We start from the raw sequence: 25,001 nt of genomic DNA on the forward strand, positions 1-25,001 counted from the left end.
TTTTTTTTTTTTTATTCTTTACGCAGGTTTTTAATTGTAGAATACGATATGCGTACTGAGAAGTGCACAGGACAAAACTGTCAATGTGACAAATAAAAAGAGAATACTTACATAAACACTACTCAAATCTGAAAGTATTGATACTTGTCAGCATCTCAAACCCCCCCCATATCCTTTTCTCATCACAAGCTCCTTCTCTCTTCCCAGTTAAACATCATCCTCATTTCTTCTTTTTTTATAATAAATTTTTTTTTATTAGTCATCAATTTTATACACATCAGTGTATACATGTCAATACCAATCGCCCAATTCATCACACCATCATCCCCACTCCCCCGCCGCTTTCCTCGTTTGGTGGCCATACGTTTGTTCTCTACATCTGTGTCTCAACTTCTGCCCTGCAAACTGGTTAATCTGTACCATCTTCTAGGTTCCACATATATGTGTTAATATACAATATTTGTTTTTCTCTTTCTGACTTACTTCACTCTGTATGACGGTCTCTAGATCCATGCACGTCTCAACAAATGACCCAATCTCGTTCCTTTTTATGGCTGAGTAATATTCCATTGTATATATGTACCACAACTTCTTTATCCATTCGTCTGTCGATGGGCATTTAGGTTGCTTCCATGACCTGGCTATTGTAAATAGTGCTGCAATGAATATTGGGGTACATGTGTCCTTTTGAGTTATGGTTTTCTCTGGGTAAATGCCCAGTAGTGGGATTGCTGGATCATATGGTAATTCTATTTTTAGTTTTTTAAGGAACCTCTGTACTGTTCTCCACAGTGGCTGTATCAATTTACACTCTCGCCAACAGTGCAAGAGGGTTCCCTTTTCTCCACACCCTCTCCAGCATTTGTTGTTTGTAGATTTTCTGATGATGCCCATTCTAACTGGTGTCAGGTGATACCTCATTATAGTTTTGATTTGCATTTCTCTAATAATTAGTGATGTTGAGCAGCTTTTCATGTGTCTCTTGGCCATCTGTATGTCTTCTTTGGAGAAATGTCTATTTAGGTCTTCTGACCATTTTTGGATTGGGGTGTTTGTTTTTTTAATATTGAGCTGCATGGGCTGTTTATATATTTTGGAGATTAATCCTTTGTCCGTTGATTCGTTTGCAAATATTTTCTCCCATTCTGAGGGTTGTCTTTTCGTCTTGTTTATAGTTGCCTTTGTTGTGCAAAAGCTTTTAAGTTTCATTAGGTCCCATTTGTTTATTTTTGTTTTTATTTCCATTACTCTAGGAGGTGGATCAAAAAAGATCTTGCTGTGATTTATGTCAAAGAGTGTTCGTCCCATGTTTTCCTCTAAGAGTTTTATAGTGTCCAGTCTTACATTTAGATCTCAAATCCATTTTGAGTTTATTTTTGTGTATGGTGTTAGGGAGTGTTCTAATTTCATTCTTTTACATGTAGCTGTCCAGTTTTCCCAGCACCACTTATTGAAGAGACTGTCTTTTCTCCACTGTATATCCTTGCCTCCTTTGTCATAGATTAGTTGACCATAGGTGTGTGGGTTTATCTCTGGGCTTTCTATCTTGTTCCATTGATCTCTGTTTCTGTTTTTGTGCCAGTACCATATTGTCTTGATTACTGTAGCTTTATAGTATAGTCTGAAGTCAGGGAGTCTGATTCCTCCAGCTCCGTTTTTTTCCCACAAGACTGTCTTGGCTATTCGGGGTCTTTTCTGTCTCCATACAAATTTTAAGATTTTTTTTTCTAGTTCCGTAAAAAATGCCGTTGGTAATTTCATAGGGATTGCATTGAATCTGTAGATTGCTTTGTGTAGTATTGTCATTTTCACAATTTTTATTCTTCCAATCCAAGAACATGGTATAGCTCTCCATCTGTTGGTATCATCTTTAATTTCTTTCATCAGTGTCTTATAGTTTTCTGCATACAGGTCTTTTGTCTCCCTAGGTAGGTTTATTCCTAGGTATTTTATTCTTTTTGTTGCAATGGTAAATGGGAGTGTTTCCTTAATTTCTCTTTCACATTTTTCATCATTAGTGTAAAGGAATGCAAGAGATTTCTGTGCATTAATTTTGTATCCTGCAACTTTACCAAATTTATTGATTAGCTGTAGTAGTTTTCTGGTGGCATCTTTAGGATTCTCTATGTATACTATCATGTCATCTGCAAACAGTGACAGTTTTACTTCTTTTCCAATTTGTATTCCTTTTATTTCTTTTTCTTCTCTGATTGCCATGGCTAGGACTTCCAAAACTATGTTGAATAATAGTGATGAGAGTGGACATCCTTGTCTTGTTCCTGATCTTAGAGGAAATGCTTTCAGTTTTTCACCATTGAGAATGATGTTTGCTGTGGGTTTGTTGTATATGGCCTTTAATATGTTGAGGTAGGTTCCCTCTATGCCCACTGTCTGGAGAATTTTTATCATAAATGGGTGTTGAATTTTGTTTGTTTCCCCCATTTCTGTCAAAGTCCTGCAATCAAATCCTAGTAGCCTTCAAAGTCTGATTCTCTGGGAATTCCTCCTCCTGTTGCCAGACCCGCAGGCTGGGAAGCTTGACGTGGGGCTCAGAACCTTCACTCTAGTGGGTGGACTTCTGTGGTATAAGTGTTCTCCAGTCTGTGAGTCACCCACCCAGCAGTTATGGGATTTGATTTTACTGTGATTGCGCCCCTCCTACTGTCTCATTGTGGCTTCTTCTTTGTCTTTGTATGTGGGGTATCTTTTTTGGTGAGTTCCAGTGTCTTCCTGTCGATGAGTGTCCAGCAGCTAGTTGTGATTCTGGTGTTCTCGCAAGAGGGAGTGAGAGCACGTCCTTCTACTCCGCCATATTGGTTCCAATCCCCCTGTCTCGTTTTGATAGCCAAGGTTTTACAAAATTGTTTTCCAGATATATATATCCTTTCTCTCCCTCTCTCTGAATTATACATATATGTATATATGTGTGTATGTGTACATATATATGTGTGTGCAAATATATGTATATATGTATATGTGTATATATGTATATATATAATTCATATATATATGAATGATACCTATATATTCTCTCTAATATGTCATTTAACAAATGAGGATTTTAACATTTATCTGAGCAACTAAAAATTACATGTTTGGAGTTTAAAAAATAATTACGAACCTCCCTTCTTCAGGAAAGTCTGTCCTTGAAGTGATTACCTACATAAGGGTTTGCAGGTTGAGTTTTTGTCTCTAAAGCAGATTAGGAAATAAATTAGTGAGTTTTTCTTAGTTAGAATTGTTTAGCTTAAATGCCTGGGTAGCTTATTTTTTCTCATATATTTAATTAGCATCCTATATTAGCTAGAAAATAAAAATATAATATATGTAGTATGTAAATTATGTATTATGTATTTTTGTATGTGAGTATATTCAAACAAATTATCTTAATATTTTGTCAGTTTATCTTTGTAATGAAGTTTTACAAATAGTTTGGGTGTGTTATTTATACATAATTTTAAAAAGATATTACAATATCTTTTAAATGATCATCTGTTATACTATTTTGCTTTCTCATCACGAATTTCCTCAAAACCTTACCAGTAGAAGGTGTTGTCATACTTTGATCCCCAATCTGAGAGTTAGAGATGGTATCTTAATCTGCATTTTTTGGGTGTATTATGAATCAGGTCCACCATTTTCTCATATGTTTAAGAGCCATTTGTGTTTCATTCAATTTACTTTTTCTATGCCTATTATATCCTTTGGTCTATTTTTCTATTTGGTTGTTTCTCATTTTCTTGTTCTTCCGGACTTTATCTAAGTTAAGCCCATTGCAAGCCTTTTTTCTGTTTTTTTTTCATTGACTTTGCATTTGTTGATCACAGTTAAAAATTGTTTGATATAGTTGAACTTATCAATCTTTTATTGTTTCTGGATTTTGAGTTAGTGTTAGAAGTTCTTCTAGACCTATACTTGTCTTCTCCCAGTACTTGTATAGTTTCATTTTTTACATTTAGATGGTTGATCCATTTGGAGTTTATCTTTGTAGACACAATTTTATCTTTCTCTATATTTAGAAAGTATAGTCAGTTCTAGTATAGTACTTGTTTTGAAAATACAAGTTGTTACAATGAAATTGATGTATTAGGGAGCAGTTTGAACATAACATTAATTTTGCATTTGTTTATGCACAATTTTATCTGTGAGAAACACCAGATGTATACAGAAAGTTACCCAGCTGATCTGAGCTATGCTATGCAGGAATACACAAAACGAAAGCACATACACGCACCACAGCTCTCTACCTTAGTTCACCACATGTTTTATCCTACATGGTGTGTTTTGATATTACTTCACACATTTGTAAACTTTTCTATGTTAAAACACCCCACTCATTTAAAATCCCAAACATGCTTAAGCATTCTGTTTCAAAAATATCAAGCAGTGCATACAAGAGTAAAACTGTAAAACCTAAAATAAAGATTTTCAAAGAAATGAGAAAGTATGTGATAACACTCAAGCAAAAGGCATAAAGGAATTCACATTGCAGACAATCGAGACTCCACAAAAATAAAAGAAACCTTTATGGTGGGAACAACTTCAAGTGCTGTGAAGTCATTGAGAAAAAGACCTAAAGAAATAGAAGAAATGGAAAGATTGTGGAATATGAAGACCAAACTGCATTGTGAACAACTTTTCTTACAATCAAAGAGAAAGCATAATCTATATACAAATCCTTAGACATCACCAAGTCCTGCAGAAGTGACTTCTTTTTACTTAAGTGTTGAATTGGTGATTTTAAACATCTCTAGTTTTCAAAATCTTCAATTGTCTGGTGAAACGATGAGTACAAAAAGAAAGCCACAAAATTTCCAGCAGCAAAACAGATGTTAATTGAAGAAGTGGGCTATATAGTGTATCACATTATAGTTTTGATGAAACAGGTATCTATTAAAAATGCATGCCTTGAAGGACCTACATCTCAAAGGCAGAAAAACAAGCCCAAGTATTTAAGTCTGTGAAACATCACAAATTGTGATAATCCTTCTACCACTTCGTAGTGAGTCACAGGCTGCAACCCTTCCTAAGTTCACGTCCACAAACAAACCTCAGGTCTTTTTCAAATTTGAGTGCCATTTTAATTACAGTATTTATGTATTTCTTAACCATTTAGTGTGTATAAAACTGTGCTATACTTAAAAAAAAATTAGATTCCTATCTTTTTTATGTGTTACTGATGAAACTTTTGACTGTTGAACCCTAACCCATTTTTCCCATAAGCCCTGTAATTTTTATTGTGTGAGTTTGCATAATGGGTGATTTTAGGGAACATATATTTTCCATTACAGCAGAACTCACTGTACATGTTTTCTGATAATTTGAAATACTGGTTTTATCTTTTATTAAATTTCTATGTGTACCTTTTCTATTTCTGAACACTCAATTTTGTTTCATGGTCAGTCTGACTGCTCATATGCCAATGCCACGTTATTTTACTTTTTGAGTCTTGATACTATTTCAATAACTAGTAGAGCCAGCTAATCCTCCTCCTGCCCACCTTCCCCCACCATAGTTCCTATATTTTAGAGTTTTCCTGCCCTATTTTTTGCTTGCTTATTTTTCCATATAGACTTTAGAATCAATTTTATGAGCTCTAGGAAGAAAGATATTGATGATTTAAATAGAATCACATAAATTCATGAATTAACACAGATACTGAGTCTTCTTCTTCATGAAATATCTCCAGAAAATGCCTTCCATTTTCTCAAGTCTATATTGGTGGTTTTCAGAAGTGTGTTCATGGCTTTTTTCTCACAGAAGTTGTTAGATTACTTATTAAGTATATTTGTAGCATTGTATTTTTTTTGTTGCTATGTTAAATGGGATTTTAGTTTCTGTTATATCATTTAAATGATTGTTGTTTTGGTAGTTATTGATTTCCATATATTAATTTTGTAACCTGCTACCTTACTGAGTTATCTTATTGTTTGTGTTTTTTTTCCCATTGATCTTCTTGGGATTTCCAAGTATACATCATATCAGATGATATGATTTTGATGTTATTAAGAAAGAGAAAGCATTTAGGGCATTTTCCAATTCACATACCCTAAATGCCTTTTCTTTTTTTAATGGCATTAAAACTAATACTTCCATTACAACATGAAATAGTAATGACAGTGGTTATCCTGGTCTTGTTCTTGGCTTTAAAAAGAATGGTTCTAGTATTTCCCCTTTCAACAAACCCCTGGATTTTGGTCTGTGATAGATTAAGCAAGTTTCTATCTATTACCATTTTACTGAGTGTTTTTATTAGGAGGGAGAAGAGAATTCCTGGGTCTAATGGAGCATTGCTTGATAAAACAGGCTGTCAAGGATGTACAGAAGAAAATGCAGTAAGTAGAAAGCAGGATTCTTGAATTTTTAAATAAATAGTTGTGAAAATGGAACTTCTTTGGGTATATGCCTTTGAATCTACCACTGAATTTGTTTCCTGTATCATTATGATGAGAAGTGGCAATTCTGAATAGATTATGAACAAGTTTGTGTGTGGAACTGGGGTGGGTGGGGTATGTATGAGTTTATTAATAAAACTTTGTGATTAACAAATGTGATTAAATCCAGAATTATGTATCAATTTTTATTTTGTCTTAGGCTCTGCATCCTAAGAGTGCATATTGATAGAGATGATATCAGCTTTTTATTTGCCAACTCTACATATACAGCTACCAGATTATTACAAACTTAAGGTAAGAGCACAGATTAAAAAAATTAAAATGTAAAGGGGATAATGAGGGGAAGGTTTACTGGAGGCTGGGATCCTATTCCATTGCGTTTTTCTATAGTGCTTAGTGGCAGGCACTGTGGGCACTTTGCAGAATATCTGTATAAGAAAGAGATGAATTTTGAGGTAATTTTGAAGACAATACAACTGCAGTCATGTCACATAGTGGTTTAGCTTATAGTGTAGCATCATTTTTTTTTAACATCTTTATTGGAGTATAATTGCTTTCCAATGTTGTGGTAGTTTCTGCTGTGAATCAGCTATACGTGTACATATATCCCCATATCCCCTCCCTCTTGCATCTCCCTCCCACCCTCCCTATCCCACCCCTCTACGTGGTCACAAAGCACGGAGCTGATCTCCCTGTGTAGCATCATGTTTTAGTACATAGCTTTTGGTGGCAGACTTCTTGTGTTTAATTCCTGGCTATACCACTTACAACCTTTGTGATTATGGTCAAATTCTATACATGTTCTGTGCCTTAGCTTTCTCATCCATAAAAACATGGATGATAATGCCTACTTCATAGGCTATTGTTAGGTTTAAATCAGTTATATATATGAGTTTAAGATATTACCTAGCATATAGTAAGTGCTCTATAAGCATTAGTATTTTTATTGGATGGCAAGTTCTGCCTAGTTTTATGGCTATGTTCCTATTTGTGACCACTTTTTACAATGGTAAGTCTAGAAAGTACAGGTGATTTGTTTTATTAAGTGAGAAATTAGGATGTTTTTCTTACAGTTAAGGCATCCTATTATAATAATCTTTGTTTTTATTATATCAGAGAATGTATCCTAGAAGTTTGAGTTGAGTAAGCAACATATTTAAAGAAATGCTACCTAAAGAAGCCTGTGATAATCATATATAAAATGGAGTACATAAAGCAAAATTAAAAACTAAATCTCAAATAGAATGAAACTTCAATATATTCAAAGATTATTTATTTAAAACAATTAATATTATATTTAAATGCTGCCCCATTGTGCTATTAAGATATAATATAGCTAATTCCTAAAGAAAAATATTTTTTTAAATGACACATTTTCTGAAAAACTATTCTCTCATGACTTTTTAATTAAAATTTTTTAACATCTTTATTGGAGTATAATTGCTTTACAGTGTTGTGTTAGTTTCTGCTGTATAACAAAGTGAATCAGCTATATGCATACCTATATCCCCATATCCCCTCCCTCTTGCATCTCCCTCCCACCCTCCTTATCCCACCCCTCTAGGTGGCCACAAATCACTGAGCTGATCTCCCTGTGCAATGCAGCTGCTTCCCACTAGCTATCTATTTTACATTTGGTAGTGTATATATGTCAATGCTACTCTCTTACTTCGTCCCAGCTTACACTTCCCCCTCCCTGTGTCCTCAAGTCCATTCTCTACATCTGTGTCTTTATTCCTGTCCTGCTCCTAGGTTCTTCAGAACCTTTTTTTTTTAGATTCCATATATATGTGTTAGCATACAGTATTTGTTTTTCTCTTTCTGACTTACTTCACTCTGTATGACAGAATCTAGGTCCATCTACCTCACTACAAATAACTCAATTTCGTTTCTTTTTATGGCTGAGTAATATTCCATTGTATATATGTGCCACATCTTTATCCATTCATCTGTCGATGGACACTTAGGTTGCTTCCATGTCCTGGCTATTGTAAATAGAGCTGCAATGAACATTTTGGTACATGACTCGTTTTGAATTATGGTTTTCTCAGGGTATATGCCCAGGAGTGGGATTGCTGGGTCGTATGGTAGTTCTATTTTTAGTTTTTTAAGGAACCTTCATACTGTTCTCCATAGTGGTTGTATCAATTTACATTCCCACCAACAGTGCAAGAGGGTTCCCTTTTCTCCACACCTTCTCCAGCATTTATTGTTTGTAGACTATGCTAAAAAGTGGGGTCATGTTACTTACCTCTCTGGGCTTCATTACCTTCTCATAAAAGTAGAAACTTATATTAGATTTCTTTCATATCCCTTCCAATTCTAAAGTTTCATGAATTTCTTATAAAGGAATCCTAATGTATCTTTAAAGTACATGGATACAAAAAATGAATAAAATTTATTGATCCTTTTAAGGTAGGCTACATATAAGTAAATCATTTGATTTATTCTTGAATACTCCCATAACTCTGTAAATGTTTTTATTAGATACTAAATTTTAGTTGATATTATATAGAAACAGTATGTTTCTTCTTAGCTTGGACAATTAAACTTTGCTATCAAAGTGCTTTATGGAAAAGCCTGCTTTCATTACAATCACATATTTGGTAGCAACTGGTGTAATTCCCATTTTTAGAAAAATGTAGGTGATTCATTGTGACCTGTTAGGAACCAATATATCTACTTCAGTCTAATTTATTTGTTATTCTCAAGAAATTTTAAGAGTCTGAAATTTTGCCCTATTTGCAGGTTAATAAGTTAATCTCATGGATGCTGTTGAAGACATGTGATTACTAGATGTGAGATAAAGGACAATTTAATTAACTATAGCAATAGTGGTAGCCAGAATATCAATATTTTTGTATGGGTTCCCTGAGCCTCTATACCCACAGTATGATGTGAATAGGACTAGGTGATGCCTGTATACATAGTGAGTTGTGTTACAGGAGAGAAACCCTGAACTCCTGGAAATCTGAATCTTTTATAATGAACAATAAGGAAACCTTCCCTTTGCTCCAGGAGAAACATTATCTCTATTTACCAAAGCTATTCACTATACAAATACACTTGAAAAGATAGCCTAGAACAAAAGACGGTGCCTCTGCTCACAAGAAGCTCAGAAGCAAGAGACTCATGGAGAATTGTCTCTCAGTACTTATACCTCTTGATAATAACTTTAAAAAATTCCAATTAATTTTTAGTAACACTACACATTCAGGTAAAGACGTCAAAACTTGAAAATTTAAGCTCAGCCTATCACATTTACAAAGTTATCAATCTGGAATAATCAGAATTATAGAAGTTTCCATACTGAGTTAGACAATGATATGTCTGAAATGGCATGTGGCTAATTATAAAATAGTATATCTTCACTAATATTTGGTAGCAACTGGATTCTGATAATATTTTGGGAATTGTTATGGTTATTTTTCTGTCATAGTGTCATTCTTTTCATTATGGGGAAATTACTCTGATGTTTTCTGAAATTCAGTCCTGGAGTGATATCAGTAGCAGAATGACAACTCTATTGGATCAGTTGATAACCACTGAATGTACACATAAGAAGATGAAATGGACAGTGCTTTAGATTGGGGATTCCCAATCGGGGGCCATAAAATCATTATTACAAATTAAAATGAAGATCAGGAATTGCCTAGGGAATTGAGAAATCATGAGGGGGCAAATGGTGCAAGGTTAGTTTAACTAAAGTTAATGTGTTAACAGAAGAATTCTGGCAGACATTGCACAGAGGCAGCCTGTCATAAATGCTGCTCAGCTAAAGTCTTAAGGTTTCTCAGAGAATCCAGAAGTAACTAAAATAGCTTTTACTAATGACTAGCCAACCTGTTCCATGGCAGACTGCCCAGACTGTTTTTTTTTTTCTTTAATGGTTTCCAGCCAATCAGCTTACCCGAAGAAAAGTAGAACAAACACATTGCTCTCAGAAAATCTATGTTTTTTTTCCTACTTCATCTCCTCTTTGTTTTATAAATTCGTTTTTTGCTGTTCTTAAAAAGTGTTTAATGACTGACTCTCTTTTATAAAAGAAACCTTTGTGTGAATATTAACTAAATGTTTCTGAGTTATTTGTTCACAGTCCAAATTCATATCTCCTGTGTGTAAACTATTTTAAAGTGTATATGTGCTATTTTATTAAATAAAAGTTTATATAAAAGCATTAACAAATGTACAGTAATTTTTAAATGTATATTTTCTCAATTAACTGATAATAATGGAGACAGTGGCCCTTATAATAACCGTTAATCAATTAGCCAGTATTTAAAAAATACCTACTATTTACTTAGCACAGTCCCTGAAGACAGCTAGTCAGGGATACCAGAATCACAAAATGTTTACGTAATTGTTATTACTCTATTAAGCATGAAAATGATCAGTTTAGACAATATTCTAGCAGTTTAGAGGGGAGGTTTAGCAGGTAGAGGTCGAGGTGGGGCTAGAGTGATGGAGGGATTGTGGAGTGTGGTCATGAAGAAAGGAAAGAACATTTTGGAAAGTTACAATAACCAGAGCAAAGAGGCAAATGGTGCTAGTAAGGAAGATGGAGCAAATATATGTATAGGGAAAAATGGGGTTTGTATAGTTTGAATGCTGGCTATTGACAAAGATTCTCTCATTGTCCAAACTACTCAGACTCCTCTGAACTTCTTTTCAACTAGGCCTGACTCTTGTATTTCCATGTTCCTCTGCATTGTCCAATTTTAGCAAGTATCCTGGTAACTCAATTTCATCAGTATCCCTTTCCCTGGATATCTGATTGGGTTCCTCATCCTCTGCCATCCCTCAGGTGATATCTGATCACCCTAGACTGTCTTAAACAAGAATCCTATTAAGTTGGTTTAGCCACAATCCTCCATAATCCCCTAAGTTTCCTTTTAGTAATTTTCCATCCACTGATCCCCACCCTACTCTTTGGCTATAAATTCCCTCTTGCCCAAGCTGTATACAGAGTTGAGCCCAGTCTCTCTCCCCCACTTCAGTATCCCATCTCAGCGGTCCCTGTACACATCTTGATAGTCTCCCCCCACCCCCCTTGAATAAAGTCTTCCTTATTATGTTTTAACAAATCTCATTGTATATATTTTTTTCTTTAACACTACTCAAAAGTGTGAACCATAGACCAGCAGTACAGTCATGAACTGAGAGCTTATTAGAGATATAGAATCTCAGGTTCCACCCTACATTTAATGAATTAAACCTGCAGTTTTACAAGATTTCTCAGGTGATTTATATGCACATTAAAGATTGAGAAACATTGCTAGGTGATTGGTTTCCAATGCTTGTCACTAAACCAGGACCATTTTGGCTAAATAAGAATGCCTAGAAAGCTTGCTAAAAATAGAAGTTCTCAGAAACCTCCACCAGAGATTCTAATTCACTAAGCTTGAAATTCAGGAATGTTAACAAGCTTCCCCAGGTGATTGTGATGCACCACTGCCCTAAGCGGAGGACAGTATCTTCTAACTTTGACTTGATCTAGTTCCAGATCACTGATTCTCAACCTTGGCTGCACATTAGAATCACTTGGAGACCTCTTTAAAAATACTGATCACTGAGCTCCACTCTGAGAGTCTGATTTACCAGTGCTGTTGTGGGACTGAGGAATCCTTTTTTTTTAAAAAAACATCTTTATTGGAGTATAATTGCTTTACAATGGTATGTTAGTTTCTGCTTTATAACAAAGTGAATCAGCTATACATATACATATATCCCCATATCTCCTCCCTCTTGCGTCTCCCTCCCACCCTCCCTATCCCACCCCTCTAGGTGGTCAGGAATCCATATATTTTTAAGACTCCTCAGCGACTTTACTGTGCACCCAGGATTGAGAAATACTATTCCTTATGATTTAGTTTAAATAGCATAGGTGGGAATAAATGAAAGGAATGTAACAGGGAAGAGCCAGTTCTGATCCCATGTTGGATCTGTTTCTTTGACTTTAACCTTTGCTTTTCATTGCTTTTGTTATTATAATCACACAAGCCTGCCCTGCTGCCTGAATGTTAAACTAAAGTGCCTTTGTTCAGCTCACAGGGAATCTGACCCTGCCCACCTGTGAATGGCTGCAGAAAAGGAGAAATTAACACATCCCCTCCCGATGCTGGAAGCCAGGCAAAACTAATGGCCTTTTTACTTTGCTTCCTCACTTCCCCCTGCTCTCTGTTCTATAAAAGAAACTGGCATCCAGACCCCGATAAGATGGTTTTTTGGGGACTGTAATCAGCCATCTTCTTGGTTTGCCGGCTTTTCCAAAAAAGTCGCAATTCCTTGTCTCAGCACCTCGTCTCCCGATATATTAGCCTGTCATGCAGCGAGCAGAGCGAGCTTGGACTCGGTAACAGGAACCTTGGATTTTTTCTTTTTTTTTCAAAACAGAAGAGTTACATATGAGATGTACCTAAATGGGAGATTATTTTCGTGGTGGTGTAAAGAAATAGATTAAAAAGAGAGAGAGAAGCAGTGTGAAAACCATCTGTAATAGTGCAGTGGAGAGCTGTTCTACTGAAGCACTAACAGTAAAAATGGAAAGGAAGATTTTGAGAGAAGAAATATTTAGAATGAAGAATTATCAGGTCTTTGAAACAAACTCTTAGTAAGGAGTAGGCTTAATAACATAAGAGTCTGTAGAGAGGTCAAGAAAACCGAGTGTTGAGAAATTACTATTGGATTGGATGGTTCGGAAGTCATGGAGATTTTTGAGAGTATTATTTCAGCGAAGGGGTGGGAACAAAATCTAAAATGTAAGAGATTGTAGAGAGAGTTAATGATGAAGAAAATGTGGTTGTGTGGTGACTTCATTTAAAATCCTTAACCAAGAAGACAAGAAAGAATAACATGTTTCCAGAAAGGAGAAATAGTCTAGTGAAGGCCGTTGTTGTTTTAAAGGGTGAAATTTACATGTAAAGTGAAGTTACAGAAGAGACTGAAAATAGAAAGCAAACCAAAACAATCCTTTAATTTTTTTTCTGAACATTAAAACTATGTAAAAAATTCAACAAATTTTAGTTGGCTGAGGGGACTATTTGTCAAAAGGTGCTATGGGTTTAAGAAAATAATTTAGATGCTGTCAAAACAATGAACTCCCATCACTTTAATCCATGGCATAGCAGCACCTGAGCCCACTGGGCCATTGTATTAAAAGGTACACCTTAAAAACACAACTGGGCCAGAATAAGTAACACCCTTTCATTTTGAGAACTGATCTTTCTTTGTAATCCTGTGAATGGTGGGGCTGGGGTGGGAGGAGGAGAAGTACACTTAATTTTGCCTATTAAAGATCACTTAGTCTCTTCTGTCTAGAATAGCCTCTTTTGGGGAAATTGTCAATTAATTCAAAGTTCAAACTTCCTAAAAGGCTGTTTCTCTCCTTTCTCAAAGGTCTTTCCTTCCTCCATTTCAGGAGAGTGTCTAGGTGTGTGTGGGTTGGTTGTGGGGCTTACATTTACTCATGGTGGACTCTCTATTAGCCTGAGTTTTGCCCCTTCATTGTTTCATTCTGGTTTCTACTGCAGTGAAGTTGATTGATCTGGTATAGCCTTGTGGAAGCATGCTTATACCACCTTGATTTTTTACTAGTGTATAAGCATCCTCTGCTTAAGTTCATAGTTTCTCCCATCTGTCCCCAGTCATGATGTGCCTGCTGATATATCTTATCTTGACTAATTGACCACAGTGTCACTAGGAGTGAAAGAGATAAGCAACCTACTAAAATGCTGCTTAATTACTCATAACAGGAAAAACCGAAAGATCTGATGGCTGAAAACCTGACGTCAGTTACCTTGTGGATAGTGATGAATTTCTACCTAATTCTAGACCTAAATTAGTTCACAGACCTAGAACTCCTTGATGGAAGGGGAGACCAGGTCCTCTTGAGGAAGGATGCTGTACACAGCCACCAGGTATATACTGTGAATTCTCTTCCAAGCCTTTCCCAAAGGGCCACTACTAGAGTAACTGCACACTGGGGAAAAGGAAATACCCTGACTTTTCAGAGATTACTAGATACAGGTTACAAATTGATATTATTTCTGGGTACCCCATATTCACCATGATCCACCAATCAAAATGGGAGCTTACGGTGGCCAGGTGATAGATGGAGGCTTAGCCTAAATTTGAGTTACAGTGGACCGTAGAGCACAGCTGGTGTTTTCTTCCTTGGTTCCTGAATGTATAATTGGAATAGACACACTTGGTAACTGGCAAAATCTCCACTTCTTGCTGCCTTGTTAAACTTTACTCTTCTGAGTGTGTTATCTATTAATTTTTTCCAGCTTTACTGAAGTATAATTGACAAATACAATTGTATTTAAGATGTACAATGTGATGAATTAATATATGTATATGTGTGAAATAATTACTGTAATCCAGTTAACACATCCATTACCTCACGTAGTTACTATTTTTTTTTTTTTTTTGGTGAAAAAACTTAAGATCTAGTCTCTTAGAAAATTTCAAGTATACAATACAGTACTATTAATGGTAATCACCATGCTGTATATTAGATCCTCAGATCTGATTCATCTTACAACTTGAAGTTTGTACCCTTTGACCAACACATCCCTGTTCTCCCACTCTCTACCCCCTGGAAACTAATGTTCTACTCTCTGCTTCTATGAGTTCAACTTTTTTAGATTCCACATATAAGTGAGAACATACAGTATTTGTATTCTCTGTCTGGCTTATTCCACTTAGCATAATGTCCTCCAGGTTCATCCATGTTTTTGTAAATGGTGTTCTTTTTTATGGCTGAATGATTTTCCATTGTATATATACCACATTTTAAAAATCCACTCATCCATTGATGATACTTAGGTTGTTTCCATATCTTGGCTATTGCAAATAAAGCTTCAATGAACAGGGGTGTTCAGATACCTCCTCAAGATACTGATTTGATTTCCTTTGGATATGCACTCAGAAGTGGGCTTAACGGATAATATGGTAGTTCTATTTCTAATCTTTTGAGGACCCTCCATACTATTATCCATAAAGGCTGTACCAATTTACATTTCCATCAAGTGCAAAAGTGTTCCCTTTTCACCACACCCTAGCCAACACATCTTATCTTTTGTCCTTTTGATAATAAACTTCCTAACAGGTTTGAGGTGATATCCCATTGTGGTTTTGATTTGCATTTCTCTGATGATTAGTGATGCTGAGCACCTTTTCATATAACTTTTGTCCATTGTATGTCCATTCAAGTTCTTTGCCTATTTTTAAGTCAGGAGTTTTTGTTGTTGTTTTTCTATTGAGTTGTGTGAGTTCCTTGAGTATTTCGAATATTAACCCCTATCAGATATATAGTTTAGAAATATTTTCTCACATTCAGTAGGTTGCCTTTTTGTTTTGCTAGTTGTTTCCTTTGCGGTGCAGAAGCTTTTTAGTGTGACATACTCCTACTTGTTTATTTTCACTTTTGGTACCAGTACTTCTGGTGTAATATTTAGAAACGATTACCAAGATCAGTGTTGAAGAGTTTTCCCCCTTTGTTTTATTCTAAGAGTTTTATTGTTTCAGCTTTTTTCCTATATTTTATTCTAGGAGCTTTTCCCCTATGTTTTATTCTAGGAGTTTTATGTTTTTAGGTCTTATATTAAAAGTCTTCAATCAATTTCAAGTTAATTTTTGTGTATGGTATAATATAAGGGTCCGATTTCATACTTTTGCAAGTGGATATTCAGTTTTCCAAACACCATTTATTGAAAAGACTATTCTTTCTTCATTGTATGTTCTTGGTATTTGTGTGGTATGTAGCACCAGTTGTAATGTCTGTTTTTTTTTCATTTCTTAAAAAAAAATTTTTTTTATTGACATATATTTGATTTACAGTGTTGTGTAAATCTCTGCTGTACAGCAAAGTGACTCAGTTATACACATATAGGCATTCTTTTTTTTTATATGCTCAACATCACTAATTATTAGAGAAGTGACTACAATGAGGTACCACCTCACGTCAGTTAGAATGGCCATCATTAAAAAGTCTACATAAGCTGGGACAAGGTAAGGGAGTGGCATGGACATGTATACACTACCAAATGTAAGATGGATAGCTAGTGGGAAGCAGCCACATAGCACAGGGAGATCAGCTCGGTGCTTTGTGACCACCTAGAGGGGTGGGATAGGGAGGGTGGGAGGGAGGGAGATGCAAGAGGCAGGAGATATGGGGATGTATGTATATGTATAACTGATTCACTTTGTTGTAAAGCAGAAACTAACACACCATTGTAAAGCAATTATACTCCAATAAAGATGTTAAAAAAAAAAAAAGAAAAGAAAGGGTAAATTTATACAAAAAAAAAAAGTCTACAAATAACAAATGCTGGAGGGGGTGTGGAGAAAAGGGAACCCTCCTACACTGTTGGTGGGAATGTAATTTGGTACAGCCACTATGGAGAACAGCATGGATGTTCCTTAAAAAACTAAAAATAGAACTACCATATGACCCAGCAATCCCACTACTGGGCATATACCTGAAGGAAACCATAATTTGAAAAGACGCATGTACCCCAATGTTCATTGCGGCACTATTTACAATAGCCAGGACATGGAAACAACCTAAATGTCCAACAATAGATGAATGGATAAAGAAGATGTGGTACATATATATAATGGAATATTACTCAGCCATAAAAAGAACGAAATTGGTTCATTTAAAGAGATGTGGATGGACCTAGAGTCTGTCATACAGAGTGAAGTAAGCCAGAAAGAGAAAAACAAATATTGTATATTAATGCATATATGTGGAATCTAGAAAAATGGTACAGATGAACCTATTTGTAGGGTAGGAATACAGACGTAGGTGTAGAGAACGGACATGTGGACACAGTGGGGGAAGAGGAGGGTGAGACAAATTGGGAGATTAGGTTTGACATAAATACAGTACCATGTGTAAAATAGATAGCTAGTGAGAACCTGCTGTATAGCACAGGGAGCTCAGCTCGGTGCTCTGTGACAACCTAGATGGGTGGGATGGGGGGGTGGGAGGGAGGTCCAAGAGGGAGGGGATATAGGTATACATATAGCTGATTCACTTCATTATACAGCAGAAGCTAACACAAAATTGTAAAGCAATTTTACTCCAAAAAAAAAAAAAATACTGCTTTGACCCATCTCGGGGGTGACTTTGATGGTTGGCAGTTTCAAGTGGGACCCATAGCAAAAGAGGGCTCTCCAGCAGGTCCAGGCTGTAGTGCAAGCTGCCCTGTCTCTCAGGTAGATCCAATTGTGCAAGAAGTAGATAAGGACTTCATATGGAGTATCCGGAAGCCCCAACAGGAAAGTTGCAGCACAGACCCTTAGGGTTTTAGAACGAGGCCATTTCCTCCACTGGAAAGAGTTACCAGCAGCTGTTTCTGGTGCATTGCTGAGCACTAGCAGAGACTGAGCACCTGCCCATCAGCTGTACCACAACCTGCATAGATCACTGAATTGTAAAGTTTGGATGAGCAAAGTGACAATTCATTGTAAAATGGTGCTATAATATGAATGTTTGTGTCCCCCTAAAATTCATATGTTGAAATCCTAAGTCCAAAAATAATAGTATTAGGAGATGGAGGTCTTTGGGAGGTGATTAGGTCAGAGGGTGAAGCCTTCATGAACAGAATTAGTGCCCTTACAAAAGAGGCCTGAGAAAGCTCCCTTGCCTCTTCTGCCATGTGAGGTTATAGCTCAAATACAACCATCTATGAGGAAGTGGGTTCTCACCAGACACCGAATCTGCTGACATCATGATCTTGGACTTCCCAGCCTCCAGAACCGTGAGGAATAAATGTTGTTTACAAGCCATCTAGTTTATGGTATTTTTGTTATAGCATCCCAAATTGACTAAGACAAATGGAAACTGCATTTTGGGGATCAGGCCCAAGGAAGTCACAAGGGCAAATAAATGATGTCAACAGGTGACCTAAGTTCTGTTTTACCTACCTCTGTTGCACTAATATATCTCTCTGAACTCATATATATGGAACTATTTTATAGATAGTTTGGCTCCATATGTGGAACCAAATATGGGCTGCTATCTCCCTATAGCTCAGAGGTGGCCCTAAAGGACCATTGGGAAGGAGTGAATATTCTCAGTGAGCAAAGGTGTGAGGTTTAGACATGGTTGTTTACTTTGTATGAAAGAGAAATGAACTGAGTTAGATATACCTCCCAAGAAGGTGGTGAATGGCTTGGCTTGGTCAGGAGTCTGGAATAGGCAAGATTAGAAGATTGGGGGCAGGAAGGTCCAAGGAAGAATGGGCTGGACATATGAGTGTGTGACTCTTCCTATCTCTATTATTGTTCACTGGAATGCATCCAACACAGAAGAAAGACTGAACAACCAGGTGGACAGAATCATCCTTCTGGTGGATGTTGGTCAGCTTCTGTCTTCAGCCACCTCAGTGCTTATGCAGTGGGCTCAAAACAGAGTAGAAATGGTGGTAGGGATGGAGACTGTACATGGCCTCGATATGTGGAGTCCTACTTACCATGGCTGATACTGCTGCTGCTGAATGCTGAATCTATTAGAAGCAGAGATCAGTGGTAAGGTCCTGATATATTATCATCCCTCAATAAGATCAACCAGTCACATGATAGCAAGTTGATTACACCAACCCCCTTCCATCATGAAGATGATAGTAATTCTTCCTTACTATCAAATTCAAATTGATGTCTTCTCTAAATATGGTTTACCTTTCCTTCTAACAGTACTTCTGCAACACCACCATTTGAGCACTTACACAATGTGTGATTTACTAAAACAATACCATATAACATCCTCTCAGATCGAGGAACTCTTCATAGAGAAAGAGGTGTGAAAGTGGGTGCCCGGCCAAGAGGCCCTCTTGTCCTACCACACATCACATCCCCTGGAAACAACTGGATGATTATAATTATGGAATGGCTCAGCCAGTTCCCTTCAAGATTGCCTTGAATCACTGGCTGATGTATAATGAGGTGTCCTCATGGCTAAAACACACGGGTCCAGGAGCCAAGACATTGATGTAGAACTGGTCCCTCTCACCATTCACTCTCTGAGGTCCACCTGTGCAATTTGCACTTTCCTTTCTTGACAGCTTAGCTCTGCTAGATTAGGAGAATTCTTTTACTCAGCAATACAAGGAAGTATCTAATGAACCTGAAGTTGTGACTGCTTCAAAAGAATGAAAAGGCAATCCTGATTTATTATGGGCTCCTCATGCCAGTGGACCAGCAGCTGAAGAAAAGAATTACTATATTCGTGGGGGGAAATGAGCCTCAAGGTCACGAAGAGCTACGACTGCTACTAAACAATGGAATTGAGGAGATGCACTGGTGCTTTCACATCTGGTGATAATGATGAATCAACAGTTGTAGTGACCATAGCACGATAAAAACAAAGCAAATAAAAGCTCAGATTCTCAGGTTGAAGATCTGGGTTATTCCACTAGGTAAGCAACTTGGATAAGCTGAGGAGAGAGTGAGCAACCTGGTAGACAAAAGGGAGAGAAAAATACACAAAGAGTGACAGAGAAGTAAGATGATGAGTATGAATTTTAGTTTGGGTATCAGTTGTAGCATCTGTAGCTTGTGCCTCTATCACTTGTGTATTAAGCTTTCTGAAGAAGCAAGTGCCTTGAATATTCAGTGATGGATTGTATTTAATGTAGGGCACAAGTTGATCTGAGTGGTACCAGGGTGGATTTATCAGGGTGTGTCTGGTGCCCTTACATCCTCTTAGTCATTTCTCCTAGTCCAGCTGTGGCTGGGGAGGATAGTTCTAAGTATATTTTGACTCACTTTGTACTGAAAGCATCTTGCCTCAAACGTATCATGTCTTTGATTTCAGCCCCACGGCTCCTCTGATGCTGTGGATGAAGGAGGTGTAAATAGGCAGCTGGAATATGAATCTAGATGTTAGGAAGTAAGTTTGTAGGGTAAATTTAAGTGTTTCTAGACTGTAGAAGGTATTTGAAGACACTGGAGGGAAAGAGATTCCTTAGGAAGAATTTCAAGTGAAAAGAAAATGATCATGGGGAAATGTCCCAAAGAATATGTAAAACACTTATATTTGAGGAACAGTTAATATATGTGCAAAGAGGGAACACTGGCAAAAATCTTGAAGAGTGGCCAGTGATAATACCAGGAGAATGCTTAATGTTTTTATTTAAGGATGGCCTCATTAAGCCAAATTTACTAATCTTCTCAATTTTATATAAAGAACAGAAATAACACACACACACACACACACACACACACACACACACACAGAGTTCTTTGTAATTTATAAAGCCATTCTATAAATTTTCACATTTGATCCATACAAATATATGCAATAAGCTCAGATTTCAAAATTATTCCCATTTTAGAGATAAGGAAATTGGATCCCTGACTTTATTGATAAAGAGTGGATAGCTGGATGTTAAATCAAAGCCTATCTCTTGTTAAACTGAAGGAAGTAACTGTTAATCATTTTAGACTTTGAATTTTAGCTTCTGGTTCAAAGTCTGCAGCTTCAGCCTTCACATGTTATTTAGAAACCTGCTCCTATTATGCCTATTGTTATAGCTTCATCCTGATCTGTGTGTCTTAAACAGGGCATTACTAGTTACGCCTCTATTTTAATCATTGTAGGTTGATTCATTTATTTGTAAAAGCATTAATTAGTTATCCTCATGCATTGTCTCAGTTTAAGGTAGAGGCTTCAAATGTTACATTAACAAACATTTTTTTGGGAACTTACAGACTGAAATGAATGCATAATATAAACAAATAATATTTATAAATAAAAGAAGAAACTAGCTTACTGTTATTAGATTTGCTTCAAATATATTTGTATGTGTAGGCCATAGAAAGAAAGTAAAATAAAAATGTAACACATATTAAATAAAAATTTAGTTTTTTTGGTTCTATGTAGATAAGTAATGTTCAAAGATTTCTCTTGGGCGAAAATAATTATACTAAATTTTGTAGATACATACATTTTGTAGCAGCAATAAACAAATTTGCCACATTTCTAAATTTTAATGAACATATCCAGAAATTGTCAAAACAATTTCCCCTTGATTTGGCATTAAAAATACAAGCAAGACTCTAGAGGGCACTCTATTCCTGTTGTTTTTCAAGAGGTGGTACAATTCCTTTTAAATGCAGCAATGAATGCAGGTATTTAAAATTCGTCATGAATACTTCCAAGAAGGTTAGAATTCTCATGCAAGATCTTGAAATTAGTATGTGTTAGTGGGATTTTGTGTTTTATGTTATATGCTTTCACTTGGGATAGTTTATGTTCTTTAATGCCTAGGATGTAATTAAGTTCTCAGGAGAATATACCTATATTTAAAAGGCTAAACGTTCTAATATGTGTAGCTCTAATTGTTTTCTCAGCATTGCTTAATTATGTTTAACTTAATTTCTTTACTTGATTGTTATTGCTAGTAATAACATATATTGTTACTTTAGTCAGAGTTTTGGGATTTTTCTGGGAGTGGCATCATCACATTACTTTGATTCTTTCCTAATTACCTGCACATTAAATGTATATGGGAGGGCCTAATCTGGTGCCTGGATTATAGCAGGTGTTAACTGAATATTCCTTAAATCTGAATCTGAAGGTTAAAAAAATCTTTTAATAGTAAATGAAGATACCACATTATCTGTATCTGTGCCCTCTTCCCTAGGCCATTCATGGGCTAGGTGATGGTAAAAACCTGGTCACTCAGGGTTTAATTTAGCTCAGAGACTACTCTGGTTTGCCAGTACATTATAAAAAATCTGAATTTGACTGCATTTAAGCCATTGCATTCTATTGATAAATTCTAACAATACTCACATCCCCCTGTTTTTGTACCTTACCTGCCTGGTACTTAAAAAGCCATGTGTGCTTAAAACCTCTGGATCTTTTTGCTGGCAGCAGATGTCTTTGTTAAATACCATGTTGTGTGAATAAGTGTTGCCTCCTTAGTTTGGTTTATCGGCCCTTGTGTATAAACCTCTAGCTTCCTAAATCTCTCTACTCTTTAAGCTGAGATTTTATTTCCATTTGTACCCTCAGCTTTGCCAGAATTGACCAAGGGGAATTGAAGTTTTAGGAATAACTCACTTTTGTTTTCCTATTCTGACTGTGCTTTCAGGGCTAATAACTTGTGTTGCACAAAACTCCCATCATGCATTCCATTTCCAGGAAGTGGGCAATGAATTTTTTCCCCATATGTCTGGATCTTATCTTGGTAAACTTCCAGCTACCCAGTTCGACCCCAAGTAACTTGAATCTTACTTCACTCTGTACAGTACCTGGAGATGGTAGTCGCAGGTGAACTACAGGCCACTAGAGGGGACTATGTTATCTGCTGCGACTTTACTGCATTGTCCGGTTCTTCCATCCGCATTCCCATTGTGGTGCTTCACCCCCCACCATTAAGGACATACCTTGTTGGACTCCCCTGACACCAACACTTGCTCTCATCCTCTTTACCTGGTAGTCATAATCCCTTACATTTATGTAGCACTTTCAAAACACATTATTTAACTTCCTAACTGTATCAGCTCTTATAATAGGCATCTATAAATTGGGTATCATCACTTCCTTGTATAGATGATAAAAATGTGGCTGAAAAAGTCAAGATTTACAGCCATGTCTTCATATTGCAGATATCAGGGTGCTCTGGTTGTTTGTTTAAAGTAATTGCAGCTGGTAATAGACTGTAACTTGCCTGAACTTCTTAATAACTAGAGTCACTTAATAATTAGAGTCCACTTAAGCTCTCACCCCACATTGTGAGGCCTTGATATCTTTGTTCTGCTCATCTGAATCAGAGTTCCTATTCTGACTCCAACAACTGGATTATGATCTTATTAGGAATTAGGCTCACTATTCCCAAAGCTCAGAATATCACAATAAGCATATAAACGCATCTTCTCAGCTAATAACTTGACATTCTCTTTTCAAACAGTGTATCCCAAACTTACCTGAAAAGACTCGCTAACGGCCTTCTTATATGTACAGATTGCCAGGTGACCAGATTTCTTCCCCGGGCACACTGTAGATTAGCAGGTCTGGGCAGAGGTCTGAGAGTTTTAAAACAAGTGTTGTAGACAGTTATCTTCAAGCAAATTTGAAAATCAACTTCTTGGAGCAGAGTGTCTTAGAAAAGCATGAAATTAATCTTTTCATGCTCATTTCCTTTTCCGTGACTTTTTTCTCACTAGATAAATTTGAGCATCTTTCTTTTCCTTTTCCCTCCTCCTCTGCCTAGCTTCCACTGTCAGTGACAGAATTTCACTTTCATAGCTTATCAGCCCACTGTGTAATTTGGGTCTAGAAAGCTATTTGATCTACAGACGCTCCTTGTCCTGAATTGAATTAGAATAAATGATTCTGAAATTGTACCCATCCAAGATGATTTATGCCATAGCATTTCTAAAGGCCACATATTAATGAAAGAGTTTTGGAACCAGACGGTGTTGGACTTAAACTCTTTTCTTCTCTTCTCAGAAGAAGGTGACATGTCTTTCCCTAAATGACCCTATTCCATCCCTGCAGAAGCTGCCAGGCTATCTCAATGATGCTTAAGTTAAACTCTAGGAGGCTGTTGACACATTATAAAGACAAAGCACATATACAAAGATCCCACAAGAAAAATGACAAATTAGGTAGTGGTTATTTGTGTGGCTAAATTTCTTATATTTTTAACTTGAGACAATTTGGGGAGGCACTGCCAATGTTTGTAAAAGACTATGATTTTGTAGCATCAGTCTTTCTTTCTGATCAATACATAATTTCTTCAGCTATATTACAATCTTTAATTGGATTACACTTATGTTTCACTGACTTGGGAATTATACTTTTGTGGTGACTTTGTTTAATTATTACTGTAATTATCCATGACCAATCTGACCTATATTCTTACTGACCTAATTATATGGAAGAGTGGCTAAAGACCTTCTTTTCTTTTTTACACTATACCATTTCATTTATGTATTTTTTATATCCTCAAGTAGCCTATCAGAAGTTATTTTCTACTGAAAAATGACATTTTATCCCCCAAACAGAAAAGCTATGAATCACTAATTCAGCTATTTAAAAAAAGAGAAATTTTATTTTAGGAAAGTTCTTCACTTCTGGGTGACATTATGATGAATAATAATTTATCTTATTAGGAGAGAGAGAATATTTGAAACATGGATTTCTCTTAACTATGGAACAAGAAGCTGTTATAACTTTTACTGTTTTATTCTGTCATATTATCAATTCCAATTACGTTGTTCTTGGATTTAGCATATTTTGTTCAGTACTGGCCACATTTTTTTTTTTTTTTCATTAGGGGTTGAAGACTTAAACAAGGTAATCTGAAAAAAAATCATGTTTTATTTACTTTAGATATCCAAGGTTTTTGCCAATTGTTTTCCTGAGCATAATGATTTTGATAAACACTGTTCTACTATTATTTGAATATCTGACAGGCTTTCCATTAATATTCCAAATATTATAACAGTTGACTTCAGTTTGACAGAAAAAAGATAAGTTAGCCTGGCCTCCAACATTATTGATGTGTTTTGAATAAGAAATGCCAACCATGCTTCTGTGGCTTTGTACAGATGAGGAAAATGTGAAAAGAAATAAATTGGCAG

General features: G+C 36.3%; 1 long non-coding RNA gene across 1 annotated transcript in view; it reads right to left on the bottom strand.

Annotated features, from left to right (window-relative positions):
- The window catches only part of LOC309631332, a 639,135-nt gene continuing 614,134 nt past the window's right edge, over window positions 1-25,001 (bottom strand). Inside the window, exon 3 of the long non-coding RNA XR_014246201.1 lies at window positions 1-25,001. This exon is cut by the window's right edge and continues 7,302 nt beyond it. This is a non-coding gene — a long non-coding RNA (uncharacterized lncRNA).

Source organism: Balaenoptera borealis, assembly GCF_965194805.1.
Source record: "Balaenoptera borealis genome assembly, chromosome: 6".
Classification (NCBI taxonomy): domain Eukaryota; kingdom Metazoa; phylum Chordata; class Mammalia; order Artiodactyla; family Balaenopteridae; genus Balaenoptera; species Balaenoptera borealis.